The sequence below is a fragment of the Schistocerca gregaria genome, chromosome 1, assembly GCF_023897955.1.
Source record: "Schistocerca gregaria isolate iqSchGreg1 chromosome 1, iqSchGreg1.2, whole genome shotgun sequence".
NCBI lineage: Eukaryota > Metazoa > Arthropoda > Insecta > Orthoptera > Acrididae > Schistocerca > Schistocerca gregaria.
Window position 1 is genome coordinate 315,971,922 of NC_064920.1, and position 23,458 is coordinate 315,995,379.

General features: G+C 44.5%; 1 pseudogene; it reads right to left on the reverse strand.

Annotated features, from left to right (window-relative positions):
* Nucleotides 1-22,481: 22,481 nt before the first annotated feature.
* LOC126289553 (5S ribosomal RNA) lies at nucleotides 22,482-22,599 on the reverse strand (annotated as a pseudogene).
* Nucleotides 22,600-23,458: the final 859 nt, after the last annotated feature.

A 23,458-nucleotide genomic window follows, 5' to 3' on the forward strand; every position in this document is an offset into this window, starting at 1 on the left:
AGAATAACGTGGCTGAACAGTACACAACAAAATTTAGATAAATTAGAAAATTTTTGACTGACTTAGACAACGATTCAATCATTGCCTAAATTCAGTGCAAAAATTAAGTTCGAAGGGTGGTGATATGTAAGGTGTCAGGCAAATCCAACACCTTCCATGAAAACGCTGACTTGATAAGCAAATCCAGTAGTATGTCACATAGCTCCGAATAAATCGTGACATTAAATTAACCAGAGTAATACGAGTAACGAGTGAGCAAATGGAATACCACAGACTAACACAAGAATGCCTAAATACATGTCATACCTTCCCACCGTGAAACAGACGCAGTTCCGAAGGAAGAAGCGAGAACAGAAGCCGAGAGCAGACTCGTGTTAAGCTAGAAGGCCTTACGATAAGGGACGGACTGGACACCCACGTCGCCAGCCTACCGCTAAGACCACACCACCCGCACGTTTTAGCGTGAGACTTTTTCGCGTCTCTGTTACGTCAAGGACCACCCCCCAGCCCATGTTAAAAGCTAGAGCCCTCCAGAAAAACAGCATAGATCTTACGATAACACAAAAAGGGACACACCTCCCGCCAGTTTTAGCGTGAGACTTTTTCGCGTCTCTGTAACGTTGCAAACTTTAAAAACACTGCCCCACCACGAAAAGTATAATGTTTCTCATTTGAAAGACAGAATTTTTGTAGGCGGAGCTTAAGGTTAACATTGAGACCCAGATTGGTCAGACGAAAACACACACAAAAAAAAAAATGGCTCCAAGCACTATGGGGCTCAACTGCTGTGGTTATTAGTCCCCTAGAACTCAGAACTACTTAAACCTAACTAACCTAAGGACATCACACACATCCATGCCCGAGGCAGGATTCGAACCTGCGGCCGTAGCAGTCGCACAGTTCGTAACTGTGCGCCTAGAACCGCGAGACCACCGCGGCCGGCGATGAAAACACAGCCAGGTAGTTTTTTTTTCAACAAACTTCCGTAAATGGTGGTAAAGAGAAATGAGGAGAGTTAGTTAGTTCCGAGACGGCGAGCTGGATGGCTGCTGCGCCGGCCGCTGCCGCCCTGACGCTGCATAAGCACCGACAAGGTAAGGAACGCACGCGATGCCGCATATTTGAGCGCATAAGGCTTCACTCAGAATAGCAGAAGTTTCATGTTACACCCCAATTTTACCTAATACTAGTGTCGATCGTCAATTGAAGCTCATGGTGTTCACATTTGCCACTTGAAGTAAAAATCTGAAACGCGATGATTTTTCTGTTATATAGTTATTGATAAGCCATATCAGCCACTGTAATTTACGACAAGTTAGATAAGTAATTAAAGATAATTGAGGGTCACTGTAGACCATTTTGATAGTTTTCTCTTTTGTGAAACTTAATTTAAACCTAGATTATAGATGTGATATGGCATAGGTTATCATTCGGTCCATTGTAGTACTTGGAAACACACTCAGAGAATATTCGTTCACATTTTTGTTGAACGCAGTTGGTTTTTACCATCCTGTCTTGAAACATTTCTTTTTATCAATAGTGCAATTTATAAACAATGTTTTGTGAGTAGAATAAAATTTCCAATGGTAAACTTAACTGGTTTTTCGACGTTATTTTACCAGCTAACAAAAAATAGGAAAGCCTTGAAATCCTTCCACTCTATTTAGTTATTATTAAGATTCTTTTACAGGAAGTGCAGTTGAGCTGACGCTGAAATCATTAAGTATTTGGTTATATCATCGCTAGTCTCACTGAACTCTTCTGAATTCTACATGTCATGTGTGGTCTGGCGTCTTCTTACCAGCAACAGGTCCCAGGTTCAAACTCGTCAATTCCTTAAAAAACACGCTTAGAGCGTCGTTGCGCAAAAGTGGTAGGAGACACGATATGGAACAAACAGACACAGCACAGCCATGAATGTTAGACACTCGCACTACTATTTGTACCCCAATTTGAAGAAATGTCTGGCATGAAAAAGATTTTATTCAAACGAGGAAGTGATTGCCGCAACTAATAGCTATTTTGCAGACTTGGACAATTCCTATTATTCTGAAGGGGTCAACAAATTAGAACAGCGTTGGATGAAGTGTATAACTCTAAAAGGAGACTATGTCGAAAAATAGAAAATGTTCACCCCAAACACGTAAGTAGTTTTTATTTTTTCACGGACTTTTCAAAGTCCCCTCGTATGTCCGCAATTATTTATTAGATACATTCCAGTATCTATCTTGCCTTATAGCTTTTACTCTCCACAGCTTCCCGCTGCTAGAGGAAGGTATTCATGAGTTGGGCGTAGCGTCCGCGTGTTTTGAAAGAAGAGCACATCGCTGTTATGTTGACTGTAGTGCTGGACAATATGTTGGAGGATCATGTCCATGTACTCCACATCCCTCACACTCGATAACAATGAGACGCGTCCAACATCCCAACATGAAACTCGCCCAAAAGAAGGCTGAGCCCCCTCCCCACTAAACCTGCGGAGATATGCGCCTGAAACCTGCCTTGGTATCTGGCCGGCTACAACGCCTTCCACATCAATCATCAGGGAAAGAGAACTCGCACCATTGTTGCAGATTCCATGCCAGGCAGTCCCTTGCCCAACTTCACAGCGTGGCACAGTGTTGGATGTTTGTACTTTAAATGGCGCCTAAAGACCAATAGATAGTGCGAAGGAGTTTGCGTACTACCTGCGTCGACACAGCTGCCTCCTCATCGCACTGTTAAGTTTAGTTGTGCACCTGCAAGGCGTCATTTGCAGGTAGCGGTTGCCATCTGATGTTGTGGACTGCGGACCACCACTGCGAGGAAGTTTCTGAATGTTTTGTGCGTCGCGACAGCGGTTGAATATTCGAGTCACATCGCTGTACTGTAAGCCAATGTGGTGATCAACTACTTGTGCTGAGAGTTCTCCTTCCTTTAAAGGCACGCTCTGTTCTGCTTAAGATTAAAGACACCGTGCCGTCTGCTTTACCCTACAGAGAATGTAGATTAACTTTAAGCTGCGTTACACGGTTACACAGCAATTTTCTCCGTTCAAAAGAGTATTGAAAAACAGGTTTTCGATCCAAAGAAAACAGAAACCATGCAAGTCATGTGGGTGGTCAAAAACTAATTTGTGCTGCACAGAACGCGAGACTGAAAGAAATATTTATGGCCATGAGAAACATGTTTTTGTAGTTGACAATGAAGTCGCCTGATGCAGCATTGGTTTATAAGCAAGACCGGCAAAAATAAGTACACATCACAAAATAGAGCCCAGCAAGAGGATATTGGTGGAAATGAGAAATTAGGTGTCGCAGATTCTTCGTTCGCTTTCGTTGTTGACTTCAACTGTAGACTCGAACGCGCTTGCAATGTGCATCAGCTGTGGATTTTGATGGGCAGACTCTATTCAAGTTTATTTCTGTAGACTAACCGCTCTTCTTTTTTCCACGTCTGTTTATGGTATCTTAACGCGTTCTGCTTGTTAATTTATGGAATTGGCGATGTTAGTGCTAAAAGGTGACTGGGTACTCTTTCTGTCGCCACCCTTGAAGACGCTTCTCAAAGGCGGAATTAATATACTTCGGAAGAGAATCCCTGAGAATTTCAAATAATATGGGCAGCACTTTTACTGTACATCTAGTCATTTTAAATGTAGCTGATTTTTATCATATTATTCGTGTATATTGTATACCCTTAAAGGGTTGTGTTCTCTGTGTAAGAAGCTATTCATTTCCAGTTAAATACGATGACCTAATATACAGGCTGTTAGGGGTACAACTGCAGATATTTTTACTGAAGGCTAACGACAGTGTACTGAACAACATTACATTAGCATTTACTTTATTAGCAGACTAATAATTACAGCTACTGTGAGTAGTACGTTTGTTTTTAGACTGGTTAGTATCTCCAAATACACGTGCTACAAGTAAGCCATTGACGTCTATTTTCCCCTGGTAGATAGGTCGGGTACTTAAGTGTGGGAGCGTGGCCGGAAGACGGATAGCCTTTACTGGCAGGCGTGCTCCACTTAGTGGTGCAGTTATGACCATTAAGAGAAGTCAGGTAGTAAATTATATGATGTTTTTGTGGGAAGATAGTCAGACACAGAGAAAACACAGCTAACACACTGAAGTTGGTGCACACACCCTGTACAACAGTCATTCAGCCTTCACCCCAAAATAGTTATAATGACAATGGCAATAAACAAAAGGTACTTATACATGTGCATTCTCATTCCCACAGCTGCAGCACCTAACGAAATTTCTGGTGGTTAATGGTGGTTAATTCTTGGTTCTGTATTGAAGTATACATTTTTGTAAATCTGAAAATGAAAAATTCTGCACAACATGAACTACTGTTGTTGTACATTCAGGAGAAATAGGATTCAAATCCTTGTTCAGATGTGGTTTTTTTTCCTGACTAATGAGAGACGAACAATTCTTTTCTAATCAGGGCTGTGTGTCATTTATCTCAGTCACCTAACTTGACCATCAGACGTGACAAAATAATTTGCTTGCTAAGACTAATATATTTACTCTACTCTGCATGACATTCGACACAAAGAAACGGTAAAGAAATTCACGAATCTGGGAGAGTACTGGTTACGGGATACAAACTGAACTCGATGACAGTATTTTGGTGCTATTTTTTACTTGATATTAGTTTCCGCAGCTAATGTGTGGTACACCTGTTATTTAATTAATGTTACGACATACAGGGCTTGAACAAAATTATGGAAACACTGCAAAATGCATGATTCAACATAAATGGATATGCTATCCAAGCCTGCAAGTTGCGCTGTCATATTTGAGCACGAATAGGAACTGCGCAATGTCCTCAATACGGTCAAGTGTCACTTGTGATCGAAAAACTGTTCTATGCAGTCGTGAGCGCATTACGTCGGAGCTAAGTGGATTCGAAGGTAGGCAAATTGTTGGTGCTCCTATGGTGCCTGCTTCAGTAACAAAGGTAGCCGAAGTGTTTGGTGCTTTAAGAGGCACCGTCTCTAAGATTTATGCTGCATACTGGGAAAGCGAAAAAACATCATTCGCTAAGTGACAACGCGGATGAAAGTATGGATTGATTGTGCGGAACGGACAGTCATTGAAGAGGAATGTGATTAAAAAAAAAAAAAGAGGGCGACTGCTGTAAAAGTGACTGCAGAACTGGATGTCGCCTTCGCGAACTTTGTCAGCACCAAAACAACAGGAAGAGGACATCATCATCTGGGAATTACAGGGCGAGATGGAATTTTAAAATCACTCTTGGGTAATGGAAATGCCCGCAACGGAAAAAAATTGTGCCGGAACCATTAAACTTGGAATATAGTCGAGTTTACGTCAGAAGAGTGAACATGGCCGGGTTCGGCAAATGATTTGGGGAGAAATATCGCGGTATTCCTTGGACCCCACGGTTACTCTGCAAAGTCGCATCACTGCCAGGTTTATGCGACAATCTTCGCTGATCAAATCCATCCCATGGAACTATGTCTGTTCCTCAATGGTGATGGTGTATTCTAAAAAGATAAGGTAAGTATTGACACACCTCTCATTGTCGAGGATTGATTTTGTGAGCACGATGATGGATTGTTACATCCCTTGGGCACCACAGTTACCAGATCTCAAAATTATTGAACCTATGTGATTAACTGTGGCGAGAAGTTTGCGTGATTGCAATACACCTTCATAACCGTTACTTGATCCTGCCGCTACTTAGCAGGAAGAGTGGCATAAGATGGCCTTGAAAACCATGCAAGATATGCATTTTTCTATTCCGAGACGACTGGAAACTGTTTGGAGCGGTTTCATTACAGCGTATCAGGCACCGAAATGCTGTTTTTAGTGTACTTATTTATTTTATTCATTCCCTGTACTCGTACGTTGTACACCCGTAAATCTTACGTATTCTTCTAATGTTCTGTATGGGGCTATTGATCATAAGTTAAATGCGATGATTTAATACATAACAATCATTCAATCATGATATGAAATTAGACAAAATAAGGTGACCGTAAAACTTGCCGCTAATATATGTGCATTCTGATTCCATGCAGCTGCAGAATCTAATGAAATTTCTAGTATTTAAATCTTTCTTCTGCTCTCAACTGTTCACTTTACTAAATTAGATAATAAAAAATGCCGGTCAATTTCAAGCAATGGTTTTATACACTACTGGCCATTAAAATTGCTACACCAAGAAGAAATGCGGATGATAAACGCGTATTCATTGGACAAATATATTATACTGGAACTGACATGTGATTACATTTTCACGCAATTTGGGTGCACAGATCCTGAGAAATCATTACCCAGAAAAACCACCTCTGGCCGTAATAACGGCCTTGATACGCCTGGGAATTGAGTCAAACAGAGCTTGGATGGCGTGTACAGGTACAGCTGTCCATGCGGCCTCAACACGATACCACAGTTCATCAAGAGCAGTGTATTCCGATGAGCCGGTTCCTCAGCCACCATTGACCAGACGTTTTCAATTGGTGAGAGATCTGGAGAATGTGATGGCCAGGGCAGCAGTCGAACATTTCAGCATCCAGAAAAGCCCGTAGAGGACGTCGTGCATTATCCTGCTGAAGTGTAGGGTTTCGCAGGGATAGAATTAAGGGTAGAGTCACGGGTCGTAACACATCTGAAATGTAACGTCCGCTGTTCAAAGTGCCGTCAGTGCGAACAAGAGGTGACCGAGACGTGTAATCAATGGCACCCCGTACCATCACGCCGGGGTGATACGCCAGTATGGCGATGACGAATACATGCTTCCAGTGTGCGTTCACCGCGATGTCGCCAGACACGGATGCGACCATCATGATGCTGCAAACAGAACCTGGATTCATCCGGAAAAAAGACGTTTTGCCATTCGTGCACCCAGGTTCGTCGTTGAGTACACCATCGCAGGCGCTCCTGTCTGTGATGCAGCGTCAAGGGTAACTGCAACCATGGTCTCCGAGCTGATAGTCCAAGCTGCTGCAAACGTTGTCGAACTGTTCGTGCAGATGGTTGTTGTCTTGCAGACGTCCCCATCTGTTGACTCAGGGATCGAGACGTGACTGCACGATCCGTTACAGCCATGCGGATAAGATGCCTCTCATCTCGACTGCTAGTGATACGAGGCCGTTGGGATCCAGCACGGCGTTCCGTATTACCCTCCTGAACCCACCGATTCCATATTCTACTAACAGTCACTGGATCTCGACGAACGCGAGCAGCAATGTCGCGATACGATAAACCGCAATCGCGATAGGCTACAATCCGACCTTTATCAACGTCGGAAACAACAACGTTTCACCAGGGAACGCCGGTCAACTGCTGTTTGTGTGTGAGAAATCGGTTGGAAACTTTCCTCATGTCAGCATATCACAGCATCTTCTTCTTGTCGGTTAAATTTGGCGTCTGTAGCACGTCATCTTCGTGGTGTAGCAAATTTTAATGGCCAGTAGTGTATATTCAGGAGAACCAGGGTTCAAATCCTTATTCAATACTAATATTCCGAGTTTTTTGTGGTTTTCCTAACTAACATGTGACGAATGTCATTATGTTTTCTTGAACAACGTTCCTTTCCGTCTGGGCCCCAAACTTTATAAGTAACGGCCACAATGTCTACCTGCTAGGAGCGGAATATGTGTAATGAGCTCTCGCTGACCCAGGAGTTTCGCATCCGCAGTGAGACCAGATTAATTTGCCTACTCGGCGCTATAAGACTCTTGGACACAAAAAAAGGGTAAGAAATTCCTGAAATTGCAGGAATACAAAATGAACTTGATAACAACCTACATGGAGCTACCTACGTTTACGTAGATAGCTGCTGAAGATGCATTGCGTTCCTTTAACAAACCGCATTAGTATTAAGGACGCTCGGTTGCGGGGCGGAATGGCGGACCCAAGGGGGTAACGACAACTCCAACATCATTCACAGTTCAAACAAATACACTTTAGTAAATAAACGATGCAGTAAAATTTGACAAGACGTCAAACCACAGAAACGTCGTGAGTCAGTGAGGTGCCAGTGACGAATTATTGGAAGGAAAGCTTACTGTAATTGTTTAGACTATTTCTCACAAATGGTAGAAGCTCCTATATGTAATTCACCTGTTTAGTTACTGAATTTAACAAATGTAAAACAAAATTCTGGAGCTTAAAGACTTTGGTTTATATCAGTAGTTAGCTGCCTCAACAAATAAAATGTCTAACTCTTAAAGAACAACTGAATAAAGTGGCTTAGTAAAAACATCCACAATTATAGTGGAAACCTACTACTTGGGTCCAATACTACGACAGGAAGCAGCAGGGTCATAATTACGAAACATACAGAGCTTGGTTAAACAATACAAATACAATAAAACACAAATTTTAATCAACCTCACAGCATAAAAATAAAAATTTTTTCTTCATCCCTTCTTGAAATCTGCATAACAAAGGCATAAAACATTAAGCAAATTTCTGTTGGTGTAAATACTTCATACAATCAAAACTTGCCAAACTCCGAACTCGCAAGACTATCCTGCACAATGACTTCTCTATTGCAATATAAATTCATATCAAGGTACAACACTATGGGGTAACATAAATCACACAAGTAACAATAAGGCAACTTCTAAAACTTCAAAGCTCGGCACTGAAGACACCGGGAACACCAACTTCTGACTAAGGCATAAGCCAGTTGGTGCCAGTACAGGTACGCACTAATTAAATAACAATTAATAATAAGCTGCGCTTCAGCATCAAAAAATTCCCTGAGAACATACGCACATGAAACCCTCCTTTGTAGAAATTAAACTTCACAGTCTGCATACAAGGTACAAATGTGATACAAATGGGTGATCAGGGAACACAGAATTAATAAGGCGGGACCTCCAGCAATCTGATCGGGCACTAATTACAAAAATGGTTCAGATGGCTCGAAGCACTATGGGACTTCACATCTGAGATCATCAGTCCTCTAGAACTTAGAACTACTTAAACCTAACCTAAGGACATGACACACATCCACGCTCGAGGTAGGATTCGAACCTAGCGACCGTAGCAGCAGCACGGTTCCGGATTGAAGCGGCTAGAACCACTTGGCCACAGTGGCCGGCCACTAATTACAGAATGACCCAGTTTTATAGGATATTTCGAGCGAAAGGTGCATCCGCAAAGTCGGCGGAGGGACGATCTACAAAGCTTAGCTACCTGACAGAGCCAGGAACGAAGAGAACAGCAATACTCAACTCAAGGACGAGGTCGAGACAGAAGGCCAGTCCAACGAAACACCGCACCGCACCGCATCGCACCGCACCGCACCGTACCGGACGAAATACACTCCGCTCCCCACAACTGAAACAAATCAGCTACAACACACTTGCAATTGCACACTTATATAAAAGAATGAAATATAACATTAAAACAGAAGGCTCACCAAAATATTTTTTCACGCAACACTTAAGAATTCATTTAAACAGTGCAGTACATGCGTAAATAAGATTGTTCCTTGAAACGTAATAGCAACATCCCAGTATTACTTTAAACGGGCAAGACCTCGCCAGAACTTCACCTTCATGCAACCTGATGTAGTTTTACAAGACGACATAGTATTTCGTTACTCACCAATTAAGGTGCAAATTTTGGTACTTAATCACCGAGGTTACAACAATTTTAGATATACTGTCACTCAGTAATGAGGAGCTCACCAGATTTCTTTACATACAGCTACAGATCCTTCACCAGTAGATGGAAAGCCCAAGCCCCGTTATCGTGCCACGTGTGATATAACTTTGACATATCAGACTCGTCACTGAAGACAACGTTAGCTAACCAGACCGGGTCAAATATTTCACGAAATAAACGTCAAACGAAAAAACTACAAAGAATGTAACTCGTCTAGCTTGAAGGGGGAAACCAGATGGCGCTATGGTTGGCCCACTAGATGGCGCTGCCATAGGTCAAACCGATATCAACTGCGTTTCCTTTTTTAAATAGGAACCGAAATTTTTAATTGCATATTCATAGGAAAAGGAATATGAATGTTTTAGTTGGACCACTTTTTTCTCTTTGTGATAGATGACGCTATAATAGTCACAAACATATGACTCAAAATTTAATACAAACAATTGGTGACAGGTAGGTTTTTATAAATTAAAATTCAGGACGTAGGTACATTCGAACATTTCATTTCGGTTGTTCCAATGTGATACATGTACCTTTGTGAATTTATCTTTACTGAGAACGCATGATGTTACAGTGTGATTAGCTGTAAATACCACATTAATGCAATAAATGCTCAAAATGATTTCCGTCAACATCAATACATTTTGCAATACGTGTAACGACATTCCTCTCAACAGCGAGTAGTTCGCCTTCCGTAATGTTTGCACATGCATTGACAATGCGCTGACACATGTTGTCAGGCGTTTTCGGTGGATCCCGATAGCAAATATCCTTCAACTGTCCCCACAGAAAGAAATCCAGGGACGTCAGATCCGGTGAACGGGCGGGCCATGGTATGGTGCTTCGACGACCAATCCACCTGTCATGAAATCTGTTATTGAATACCGCTTCATCCGCACGCGAGCTATGTGCCGGACATCCATCATGTTGGAAGTACATCGCCATCCTGTCATGCACTGAAACATCTTGTAGTGACGTCGGTTCAACATTACGTAGGAAATCAACATTGCACCATTAAGATTGCCATCGATAAAATCCTTCCTCCCATAATGCCGCACCATACATTAACCCGCCAAGGTCACTGATGTTCCACTTGTCGCAGCCGTCGTGGATTTTTCGTTGCCCAATAGTGCATATTATGCCGGTTTACGTTACCGCTGTTGGAGAACTACGCTTCGTCGCTAAATAGAACGCGTGCAAAAAACCTGTGATCGTCCCGTAATTTCTCTTGTGCCGAGTGGCAGAACTCTACACGACGTTCAAAGTCGTCGCCATGCAATTCCTGGTGCATAGAAATATGGTAAGGGTGCAATCGATGTTGATTTAGCATACTCAACACCGACGTTTTTGAGATTCTCGATTTTCACGCAATTTGTCTGCTACTGATATGCGTATTAGCCGCGACAGCAGCTAAAACACCTACTTGGGCATCATCATTTGTTGCAGGTCGTGGTTGATGTTTCACGTGTGGCTGAACACTTCCTGTTTCCTTAAAAAACGTGACTATCCGGTGAACGGTCCGGTCACTTGGATGATGTCGTCCAGGATAACGAGCAGCATACCTAGCACACGCCCGTTGGGCATTTTGATCACTATAACCATACATCAACACGACATAGACCATTTCCTCAATTGGTAAACGATCAATTTTTACAAGCGTAATGTATTACGAAGCAAATACCGTCCGCGCTGGTGGAATGTTACGTGATACCACGCACTTATACGTTTGTGGCTATTACAACAGCATCTATCGCAAAGCGAAAAAAGTGGTCCAACTAAAACATTCTTATTTGTTTGTCTACTACACGAATATGTGATAAAAATGGGGGTTCCTATTGAGAAAAACGCAGTTGATATCCGTTTGACCTATGGCAGCGCCATCTATCGGGCCAACCATAGCGCCATCTGGTTTCCCCCCTCAAGCTGGACGAGTTTCGTTCTTTGTAGTTTTTTCGTTTTATGCTTCTTTCGTGAGATATTTGGCCCAGTCACTATCAACGGACCACCCTGTGTACGTAACCACACAACTGCACCTGTTTGAATCAAACACAAACCAAAGCCGAGACGAATGGTTAATGCCAGGCGACGTTCCGGCAAGCCATTCTTCTCGACATGCATTGCGCGGCGAGAAAAGCCGAACACCACGGCTCGTGCCGAACCCACAACCTTTCCGCCGTCTCCTGCCGCAGCGCTTCAGTAATACAAGGCGCAGTGAACATGCGCAGCTAGTAAGGACGAACCTCCCGACCGTGTTGTAAGTGCAACCGACAGAGCACACAGTGAGAGCTGCTGCCTCGACACTGCAGACTTAAATAGCCGAACGTGCGATGAACTGACTCGCGGCCGGCCAAAGCAAAATCGATCGCAAAGACGACATTACAAGAAAAGGGTACCGACACCAGCCGTGCGACATAGCAAAAGGCAACATTAAATAAGACAGCAATGACGGCATGTTTAAGCAAATCGGTATGTTGGCCAAGGCTTCGTACGAAGTCACAGTAACGTTGCAGTCAGGCAGGACGCACACGCCACTGCCCAGGAACAAAGAGGCGGGCGCGCGCGGCCAGGCGAGCCAACAAGCAGCCAGACCAGACAGCGCACTACCGAAATCTGTAATAAAATGAAAGTAAAGTTAGGCTACACAATTGCATGTCGATTAACATACAAAGCGGTACATCGTTACGAGGCGCAGAGAGGAGCGCGATAGTGAGATGGCCTGGCTCAACTGACAACACCTAATCCTACAGAAGGCCTTTTAAGATATGACACTAACCACAATAAGACTTACTTGAGTATTAAGACCAAAATCCTAACAGATCATTTCATAAAACGTCAGACAGTGGCGGATTTAAATAACTGGCCTAAATATTTCGTCAGCTAGCACCAAAATTAGAATTACAGGTTGGGCGAATTTTCAGGGAACTGTTACTACCAATAAGCACTTAGAATAATTCCGTCTGCAACTAATAGCCTTTGGAAATGAAGTCCCATGCTTCTTGACAGAGCGTAGGGGAACGATGGGGGAGACCCGCTCCGTCATACTAGGCAAAATCCTAATGGAGGTGATTTGCCGTTGCCTTCCTCCGGACGTAATGAGGATTAATGCTGATGATGAAGACGATACAGCAACACCCAGTCATCTCCTGGCAGGTCAAATTCCCTGACCCCGACGGGAATCGAACCCGGGGCCCCGTGATCTGGAAGCGAGAACGCTACCGCGAGACCACGCGCGGCGGATTGGGTGCTTTAAACGAGGGGGGAAGTGACCAAACTACGAGGTCATCGGTCTCTTGTTCCTAATAAAAGAAAGACACAAGTGTGAAAATAAAACGGACGAGACATATAACAGAAAACGGAAAGAAAGGAAAAACCACAAGAACGAAGGAACGGTTAAGGAACAAAACAGGACAAGAAAACAAGAAAGACGCTAGAAACCTAAGAGAGTAAAACAAGAAAGCAGATTACAGTGGCTGGCCGACCACGAGAATAAAAAGGAGAAGCCAGCCACTCTGCAACATATTAAAACTTCCATCCTAAAAGCACTAGAGTGGAGGACACAGAGCGACAAAGGACATGCACTAAAACCTACATAGAAATATAAGCGAGCTGCGGACTTACAGCCGTTAGGTAAGGGTAAACAGAAGTCCAACTTAATTCTATGCTCTTACTTAGGCAATAATTAACTGACAACAGCGATCCCACCATATAACAAGTGGCCGGAAATCTTAATCAAAGTACTTACTAAAAGATGCATATGCAATTAACAAGGAAAGATTTCTAAATATCAAGACTTAAAAATAACCCACAGTAAGACGGCTTGCACCGCATTACCAATTAAACAAGTAGACTAGTAATTTAAACTTACGAATTCACTCGGGAATAGTAGAATTTGGAGTAGCTACAGCCTTTGACCTACACTGGTAGAACGCCATGTGGCCCAATGTAAGATTCATATAAAAGGTCAAAGTGTTGATTCACTGAGACAAGTCTTAGACAGTGCCTCCACAACAAGGCACCAACAGCCCACAACGTAAAACAGTCTCAAATTGCTCACCGCAAACAGGCCGCTCGCGTGTGGTACGGGATGGACGCAAATCCACGTTTCAGACAATTCCCCTATATATTACTTCCCAAGACACTGCCCGGAAGGCACAAACAGTGGATGCGGCTCAGTCAGCGTCGCGTTCGCGTTCCTTGTTTACAACTCCGCTGGCTGTCCAAAACACCCGCCAGCACCAACAGGCTCACGGCTTCTCAAACTAACAACAAGGCGCCCCGCGGCTACTTCCTTCCACGTCGCAGTCCTTCCTCCGACCCCTCAGTGCTTGGGACCGATCTCGTAACTACCGAGACGCCGCTGCCGGATCTCAGAGTCCAGCTCAGGCAGAGATGGCCACACAAGCGAGAGATCGAAGCGATCCGCACGCCTCTGTCGCTAGCGCAGCTAATTTGTATATCTGCTTTGCTGCTAACGTTACCACACAGGGCAAAGCATCCGCCGCGATTTACGAGGCATACACAGTTGTCAGATAGAGTACAGCGTCATATTGGCTGGGAACTATCAACAATGGCGTTCCACAAGGGTCGGTCTTGGGTCCTTTGTTGTTCTTAATATATATTAATGACTTGCCATTCTATATTCATGAAGAGCCAAAGTTAGTTCTCTTTGCTGATGATACAAGTATAGTAATCACGCCTGACAAACAAGAATTAACTGATGAAATTGTCAATAATGTCTTTCAGAAAATTACTAAGTGGTTCCTTGTAAACAGACTCTCACTGAATTTTGATAAGACACAGTACATACAGTTCCGTACAGTAAATGGTATGACGCCATTAATAAATAAAGACCTTAATGAGAAGCATATAGCTAAGGTAGAATATTCAAAATTTTTAGGTGTGTCCATCGATGAGAGATTAAATTGGAAGACACACATTGATAATCTGCTGAAACTTTTGAGTTCAGCTACTTATGCAATAATGGTCATTGCAAAATTTTGGTGATAAGCATTTTAGTAAATTAGCTTACTACGCCTATTTTCACTCATTGCTTGAATATGGCGTTATATTTTGTGGTAATTCATCACTGAGGAATAAAGTATTTATTGCACAAAAGCGTATAATCAGAATGATAGCTGGAGTCTACCCAAGATCATCCTGCACACATTTGTTTAAGGATCTAGGGATATTCACAGTAGCTTCTCAGTATATATACTCTCCTATGAAATTTGTTATTAACAACCAAACCCAATTCAAAAGAAATAGCAGTGTGGATAACTACAATACTAGGAGAAAGGATGATGTTCACTATTCAAGATTAAATCTACCTTTGGCACAGAAATGGGTGAATTATACTGCCACTAAAGTCTTTGGTCACTTACCAAAGAGTATCAAAGGTCTGACAGATAACCAACAAGTATTTCATAAGAAATTGAAAGAATTTCTGAATGACAACTCCTTCTACCCCATAGAGGAATTTTTAGATATAAATTAAGAAAAAAAGGAAAAAAATTAAAAAAATGAAAAAAGGAAATAAGATAAAAGTTGATATATTAACTTAATTATGTTGTTAAATTAACTTAATTATGTCATGTATAGGAAAAATTGACTTTTTCCACATCATTACGAAATATTGTATTCATGATCCATGGAACTAGTATTAATCTAATCTAATCTAATCTAATCTAGCTGGAGTAGCAGATAAGGCGTAGCTGAACAGATGCAGTCTGTAATTGTCATGGTGGTACTAAAACAACGGAAGTCTTATGATGTCCTCAGCAAAAGCAACACATAACTGAAATTCGTGGTATGGTTAATTTCCACCCAGAAAATCCGTAGCACTAGAATATGAGATAAAAAGTAGATAAAGCAGTGTCTGTTCTTGTGTAGAGATGAGGAAGCCCTATCGGGGAAAACTGTGTATGACAATGCTATAGGTGAAAAGACAACGGTAGGAGAGCCTACTTCTAGGCTTTTGGGTGAACGGTTGACACTCATACCAGAGTATCACCGACGGGAACCATAACATGAGCTTTGTTGGTTGCTATAATACTGAAATGTAATAGCTGATTTGTTGTTGTGGTTCTCAGTCCGAAGACTAGTTTGCTGCAGACCTCCATGGTAGTGCACCCTGTACGAGCCTCTTCATCGTTTCATAATTACCGCAACCTATATCTGCTTACTGTATTCGAGCCTTTAACGCCCTCTAAAATTTCTGCCCTTCACACCTCCTCTCTTCATCACACTGATAATTCTTTCACGCTTCAGGATGTGTCCTATCAATCGATCCCGTTTTTTAGTCAAGTTGTGCCAGAAATTTCCTTTCCCCCTCCTCCTTTTAGTATCTCCTCATATGTTACTCTATCTACCCACCTAACGTCCTGCCTTCTTCTGTACCATCACGTTCCAAAAGTTTCTGCTCTCTTCTTGGCTGAACTGCGTGTCGTCCACGTTTACATTCCACAGAGGGCTACACTCCAGACATAACTTCAGGAAAGACTTCCTAAAACTTAAATTGACATCAGATGTCAAGAAGTTCCTTTTTATCAGAAATACAGTTCTTCCTGTTGTTAGTCTTAATTTTGCATCACATTTAAGTGCCTGGCAGAAGGTTCATCGAACCATGTTTAGAATAACTATCCATTATTCCATCCTTATAAATCGAGCAGCAAAAAATAACACATATATCTATCCATGCGAGATCTGACTTCCCTTACGAGTATTATGATGATCGTTTGTCCCTACGTACGTCGGCATCAACAAAATATTTTCGCATTCGGAGGTGAAAGTTGGTGACTGAAATTTGGTGAAACGATTCCACCGCAACTAAAAACGCCTTTGTTCTAATGATGTCCACCCCAAATCCTGTATCATTTCAGTGACACTCTCTTCTATTCCGCGATAATATGAAACGTGCTGCCCTTTTTTGAACTTTCTCTAGATACTCCGCCAATTCCATCTGGTAAAAGGATTCAATTATTATTTTATTCCGATTACCAGTAATGATCTCTGCCCATGCTAACACACAGGAATTATCTACTTCTATTTCGCGAAAGGATAAGGATCCCACATCGCCATGCAGTATTCTAAAAGAGGACGCATAAGCGTAGTGTAGGCAGTCGGGTATGTGATTGAAATTAAACTCAACAACTGTTATACCGATGCTTCCTGTATCTACGTTCTTCCTGTGTTCAGCCTGTACCCTCTGAGACTGAAGCCGTTTTGTGTTTTTCCGAGACCCTCTAATCTTAAAGAACCGCCCAGTCCACGCCACACAGCCTCTGCTACCCGTGTAGCCGCCTCCTGCGTGTAGTGGACTCCTGACCTATTCTGCAGAACCCGAAATCTATCCACCCTACGGCGCAAGTCGAGGAATTTGCAGTCTGAGCCTCTGCTTCAGACGCTCAACTCGGCTCTGCATCAGAGGTCCGCAACTGGTCCTGTGGACTATGCTGCAAATGGTGAGCTCTGCTTTCATCTCGCAAGCCAGAATGGCAGCCTTTACCACTTCCGTTAGCCGCTCGAAACCAGAGGGACTATCTTCTGATCGAAAGCGACACACATCATTGGTACCGACGTGAGCGACCGTCTGCAGTTGGCTGCACCCTTTTGTTTTTTATATCGTCATGGAGGACACTACCCACATGGAATGACTCCACCCAGTATACACACGGACTGCACATTGGCTTTCTTCCCCTTCTTGGCAGCCAAGTCCCTAAGGGGTCTCATTACGCGACTAAGATTAGGGCACCCAACTACCAATAATCCCATCCTCTGTGGCCTCCTGGACCTTGCAGGCTGAGAGGTTTCCTCTGAAACAGAAGAGGTGACTGCATCCAGCTGAGCGACAGTGTCAGCCAGAGACAGCACGTGGAACCTGTTTGTCAGACTAACCTGAAAGGTCTTACAAGCGGTCCCATGGCAAGTCTTTCGACGCCTGCCACACCCTGAGGTGACATCCCACTTGACCAAGCGTGAGAGGTCAGCCTCAGGTGGGGTGGCCATCAGTGAGGACCGACTGGAAGACTCAGACTTGCTGGACGTCCGTTGGATCCCCTTTGCGGTCCCATAACAGTGATGCCCATCCACTGCAGCTTACAGCTTTGTAACCAAAGCCATCACAGCCTGGAGCTGAGAATGAAGTGGCACCAACTCGGCTCGCATCCGCACGTAAGTCACACTCGCTATCCAAACTAACGACTGTGGAAAACTACATTACTCAGACAAATGGACTATTTATATAGACAAAAACGCAAGATTTGTGTCTAATATATTAATACGCATAGATTTAAAAACGAAACTACCGAAGAACTCAAATGAGATTAAATAATTCTCCCCTGGTTAGGAACTTGTAATACGTCGCAAAATCGGTTTACTTCCCAAGCAAACGAAAATGCGATAACTGTGTCTTCTAGATATTAAATTAACACACAGAACCTCAAGAAACTAAATTATCAAAGCACATAGATAAAATTATACAATTCTCTCCTGGTTAGGAACTTGCAAAAGTCACAAAAAGGGTGACTTCCCTGTGGCTGCTTCTGTGTCAGCTAGTTTCTGCTGCCTGACTCCTCTTCGTGGTTGCGTTGGTGCTGTTGATAGACTGTCATCGTTTAATAGGGATAGTGGTGTCTCGTTTTTTATTGTGTTTACTGGCGCCACTATGTTTGCTAGCGTTGTCTGTCCGCGAGTGGCAGCAGCAGCGTTTATCGATATTTACTACCGTGGTACTATCTTTAGAAGGACGTCAAGTGTTTTCTTGCTTGGAGTGTATCGGGTAGTTCGGTTGGGTCAGAGCAGCGGAGAGGTCCGACAGTGGAAGGACACGCAGGGACCACTGGCAGCACGCAGACATTGCCGGATCGAGGAGCTGCACTTGCGAGGGTCACAAACCTCGTTGCCCACTGGACTAAGGACATTTGAGTTGAATAAACATTAACGCAGTAGTGAAACCTCCACTGTTCTGAGTTCACGCCGTTTGTTCGTGTGTTGCTGCTCGCAGGGTCGCTGAGACGAAGAGCAACAAGTGGAGTGTTTGGAGTTGACGAAATTAGTTAGCCACCTCTAACTTCTTATTATTAATCGTTGAATACCTTGTGTTTATTCATGAAGTTTAATCAGCGGTATTTTTCTGCCTAGTGGCCGCTAACGCCTCAGTTACCTGCCCTGGACGTTAGCGTATTTTCGCGGCAGTGTACTTTTCCTCGCCTTGCCGCTGCTGTCTGGTAAGGCGTGTATATCGACAGCCTCCTTGATTGTGGTCGGATATTTTGTTCTTTTGGACTACCTTGGTCATAGTGGTTCCTTCTACTTCTGTATGTTCTAAACACTGGATTCTGAAGACGCACTGCTGTCCGCCGGTTCCGCCTTGCCTGGGTTGTTCCATCGTTGTGTTGGTTACCAGACGTTAGGTAGATTTTGCAAGACTGCTGGTCTGCGTTTTAACTCTCACTAGTTTGAGCTGCCGTCCAGTTAAGTGAATACAACTCTTGGCTGCCTGTCTCGTAGGTTACGAAGTTCAGCGGCTTTTCCCAGGCCGATCCTTGAAGCACTGTCTGAGGCCCACTTCTCTCTTGATTTGGTCAGATTGAATTTTTGTCAATGAAGCCTTCAGCCACGAATGCAATTTCCCTAATGAATTTTTAATGAGATACTGCCTTAACAGTCAAATTTGATAATTGCTCCTTTTTGTCAACCTTATATGCAATTCGTTCCAAATAAAGTGTACGTGATCAAAAAAAAAAATGAGCAACGAACGGTAACTGAGTAAGGCCCCGTCCACACCAAATCCTGCCTTCCGTAAGTCCCATCCTTCAGTCCTGTTGGAAAAACATCTGCGACTGAGCATTGTAGCATATGTTCAAAATGCCGCTTCAGTTGTAAATTACTTCATTTTCGCACGACCGGTTTCGGACTGTTATAAGGCCATTCTCAGGTGTCGTAGCTGTGCTGTGGTCTCCGAGCGCCGAGTGTACCAGGCGCGGTGTGCTGTCTATGAGCTAGAACACCTGAGAATGGGCTTATAACAGGTCGAAACCGGTCGTGTGAAAATAAAGTAATTTACAACTGAATCGGTATTTTCTACCTCTAATTTACTCTTATTGCTGTTCGTCTTATAGGCTCTTTTCAAGACATATTCCATTCAACTGCTCTTGCAAGTCCTTTAGCATCTCAGACAGAATTATAAGGGGCGTTCAAAAAGAAACGAGCAGGAGGCGTAATTACATAAACCAGTAACTATATGTTAGACGTATTGACCCTGGCTGCTGAGGCACTTATCCCACAGTCAGACAAGGCACTGAATGGCTGTCTAATAAAATTACTGGGGCTGCGATGTTAACCAGTTCAGCATGTACAGCTGGATGGCGTCGTCCGAGGTGAATCGTTTGCCCCTCAGAGCCTTTTTGCGGGACCAAAGATGGCGTAACCACAGGGAGAGAGGTTTGGACTGTATGGAGGGTGGTCGAGAACCTCCCATTTGAATTTCTGTAGGAGTGCCGAGACTTTGTTGGCCACATGAAACTACTGGAAACAGGCGCACCAGCTCCACCGTAGTCATGACCTATTTTTTTTGACTGCAAGGGTCCGCTGTTCGTTGACTTTCTGGAACACGGCACCACAATTCACTCAAAGCAGTATGTAGACACCTCGAAAAGCTGGAGTGTCCAAGAGTGTTGACGGACGGCACCTTTTAATTCCCTTCTAAAAACAGACGATATTGTCAGTATTCTTTTACACTTAAAGAACTTGAGTCAGTTGAAGAAAAAGGACACGTTATGTATATGTACACTCCTGGAAATGGAAAAAAGAACACATTTACACCGGTGTGTCAGAACCACCATACTTGCTTCGGACACTGCGAGAGAGCTGTACAAGCAATGATCACACGCACGGCACAGCGGACACACCAGGAACCGCGGTGTTGGCCGTCGAATGGCGCTAGCTGCGCAGCATTTGTGCACCGCCGCCGTCAGTGTCAGCCAGTTTGCCGTGGCATACGGAGCTCCATCGCAGTCTTTAACACTGGTAGCATGCCGCGACAGCGTAGACGTGAACCGTATGTGCAGTTGACGGACTTTGAGCGAGGGCGTATAGTGGGCATGCGGGAGGCCGGGTGGACGTACCGCCGAATTGCTCAACACGTGGGGCGTGAGGTCTCCACAGTACCTCGATGTTGTCGCCAGTGGTCGGCGGAAGGTGCACGTGCCCGTCGACCTGGGACCGGACCGCAGCGACGCACGGATGCACGCCAAGACCATAGGATCCTACGCAGTGCCGTAGGGGACCGCACCGCCACTTCCCAGCAAATTAGGGACACTGTTGCTCCTGGGGACCATTAGCAACCGTCTCCATGAAGCTGGGCTACGGTCCCGCACACCGTTAGGCCGTCTTCCGCTCACGCCCCAACATCGTGCAGCCCGCCTCCAGTGGTGTCGCGACAGGCGTGAATGGAGGGACGAATGGAGACGTGTCGTTTTCAGCGATGAGAGTCGCTTCTGCCTTGGTGCCAATGATGGTCGTATGCGTGTTTGGCGCCGTGCAGGTGAGCGCCACAATCAGGACTGCATACGACCGAGGCACACAGGGCCAACACCCGGCATCATCGTGTGGGGAGCGATCTCTTACACTGGCCGTACACCTCTGGTGATTGTCGAGGGGACACTGAATAGTGCACGGTACATCCAAACCGTCATCGAAGCCATCGTTCTACCATTCCTAGACCGGCAATGGAACTTGCTGTTCCAACAGGACAATGCACGTCCGCATGTATCCCGTGCCACCCAACGTGCTCTAGAAGGTGTAAGTCAACTACCCTGGCCAGCAAGATCTCCGGATCTGTCCCCCATTGAGCATGTTTGGGACTGGATGAAGCGTCGTCTCACGCGGTCTGCAAGTCCAGCACGAACGCTGGTCCAACTGAGGCGCCAGGTGGAAATGGCATGGCAAGCCATTCCACAGGACTACATCCAGCATCTCTACGATCGTCTCCATGGGAGAATAGCAGCCTGCATTGCTGCGAAAGGTGGACATACACTGTACTAGTGCCGACATTGTGCATGCTCTGTTGCCTGTGTCTATGTGCCTGTGGTTCTGTCAGTGTGATCATGTGATGTATCTGACCCCAGGACTGTGTCAATAAAGTTTCCCCTTCCTGGGACAATGAATTCACGGTGTTCTTATTTCAATTTCCAGGAGTGTAGTTACTTTGGGCCGCTGATAAATGGTGATGTAGGTTTGACTGTAGCGGAAGATGTGGTAGTCCTACAGTGATTGCACAGATGTCAGATGGTTTCATAAATAGAGAACTAAAAGGGTGAACGAGAAAGTAGGGTGGTTCAGAAGGAGATGAAGGATCTTGGCATTTCTGGAAAGTGGTGTACAGTGTTAGGAAGGCAGTGTTGTGGTGGTGGAGAAGGACGCAAGATGGATTTTTCGGAATATCAGCAGTGTAGAGGATATACTGAAGTGGAGAAAGGACAGTTCCTTGAGCACACCTGCTGTCGGATGCAAGATGCGGGTATTCGTCCTTTTCGTAGGGTTGCCTATTGGATAAGAAGGATTTTATTTGGCAGACGCATTTTGCTGGAGATGTAAAGGACTTCAGTTTAAAAAGGAGACCATACAAGGTCTTAAGATTTTCTAGCGACGCAAAGATTTAGGGTATATGAACAGATGGGACAAAAGGTGGGTGACGTATACCAGAGATGGTGATAAACTGTTTATCAGCATGTGGTCAGCACACCGCTCTCCCAGTCGTATGTCAGTTTCCAAGACCGGAGCCACTACTTCTCAACCAAGTAGCTCTTCAGTTTGCTGCACAAGGGCTGAATGCACCCCGCTTGCCAACGGCGCTCGGCAGACCAGATGGTCACCCATCCAAGTGCTAGCCCAGACCGACAGCGCTTAACTTCGGTGATCCGACGGGAACCGGTGTTACCACTGCTGCAAGGCCATTGGCACATGTCCTACCACGCACTGAAACACTCGCCCGCCGCTAGGTGAGCCGCAACATACAGGTGCATCTCATTGATAAAGTGGAGCTCCGTGCAGTATTCCGAGAGGGACACTGCTGTAAAAGTCCACTCTGAATATATGGAGGTTTACAGCAAAAATGCACCATCATCTGATATAGCCGTTAGCCGACGCAGACCCGTCCAGGGTAGTATGACGAGAGTAGGAAAAGAGAAAATTAGTCTTTGATCGTCTTTGCCCGACGGGTTATGCGTCTGCTCACGACCATTCAAGAAGCCCACAGAACCTAGGTAACAGCTGAAATGTTGCAACTGTCTCACGCCAATCAAGGTGGCTTCTTTACCCACTTAATCATCGTGGACAAGGCACATGGAGCAAAGCAAGTGCGGAAAAATGTGGATTGGCCACCCGAAATGGCGCAGACCCGACCATCAATGGGAGTGCTGGTGTTGTTTTCCCTGACAGTTGCGTCGCAGGGAGCAGACTACAGAAACCTCCTGACCAGGTTACGAGAGACCGACAAGACAAAGAAAGCATCACGGAAATCTGTGGATGAAATTTTCACTCTGCACTGAAGTGTGCGTTGATATGAAACTTCTTAGCAGATTAAAACTGTATGCCGAACCGAGATTCGAACTCGAGACCTACGTCTTTCGCGTCTTTTCGTTGCATTTGGTCGGACCGGTCGCCACCAGCGGAGCCACCCAAGCTCGACACACGACCCGCCCTCACAGATTTACTTCCGCCAGTCCTGAGCTCGAGTCTCTGTCCGGCACACACTATTAACCTGTCAGGAAGTTTCGTAACCTACTATAGTCTGCACATGACGCACACAACTATCATAC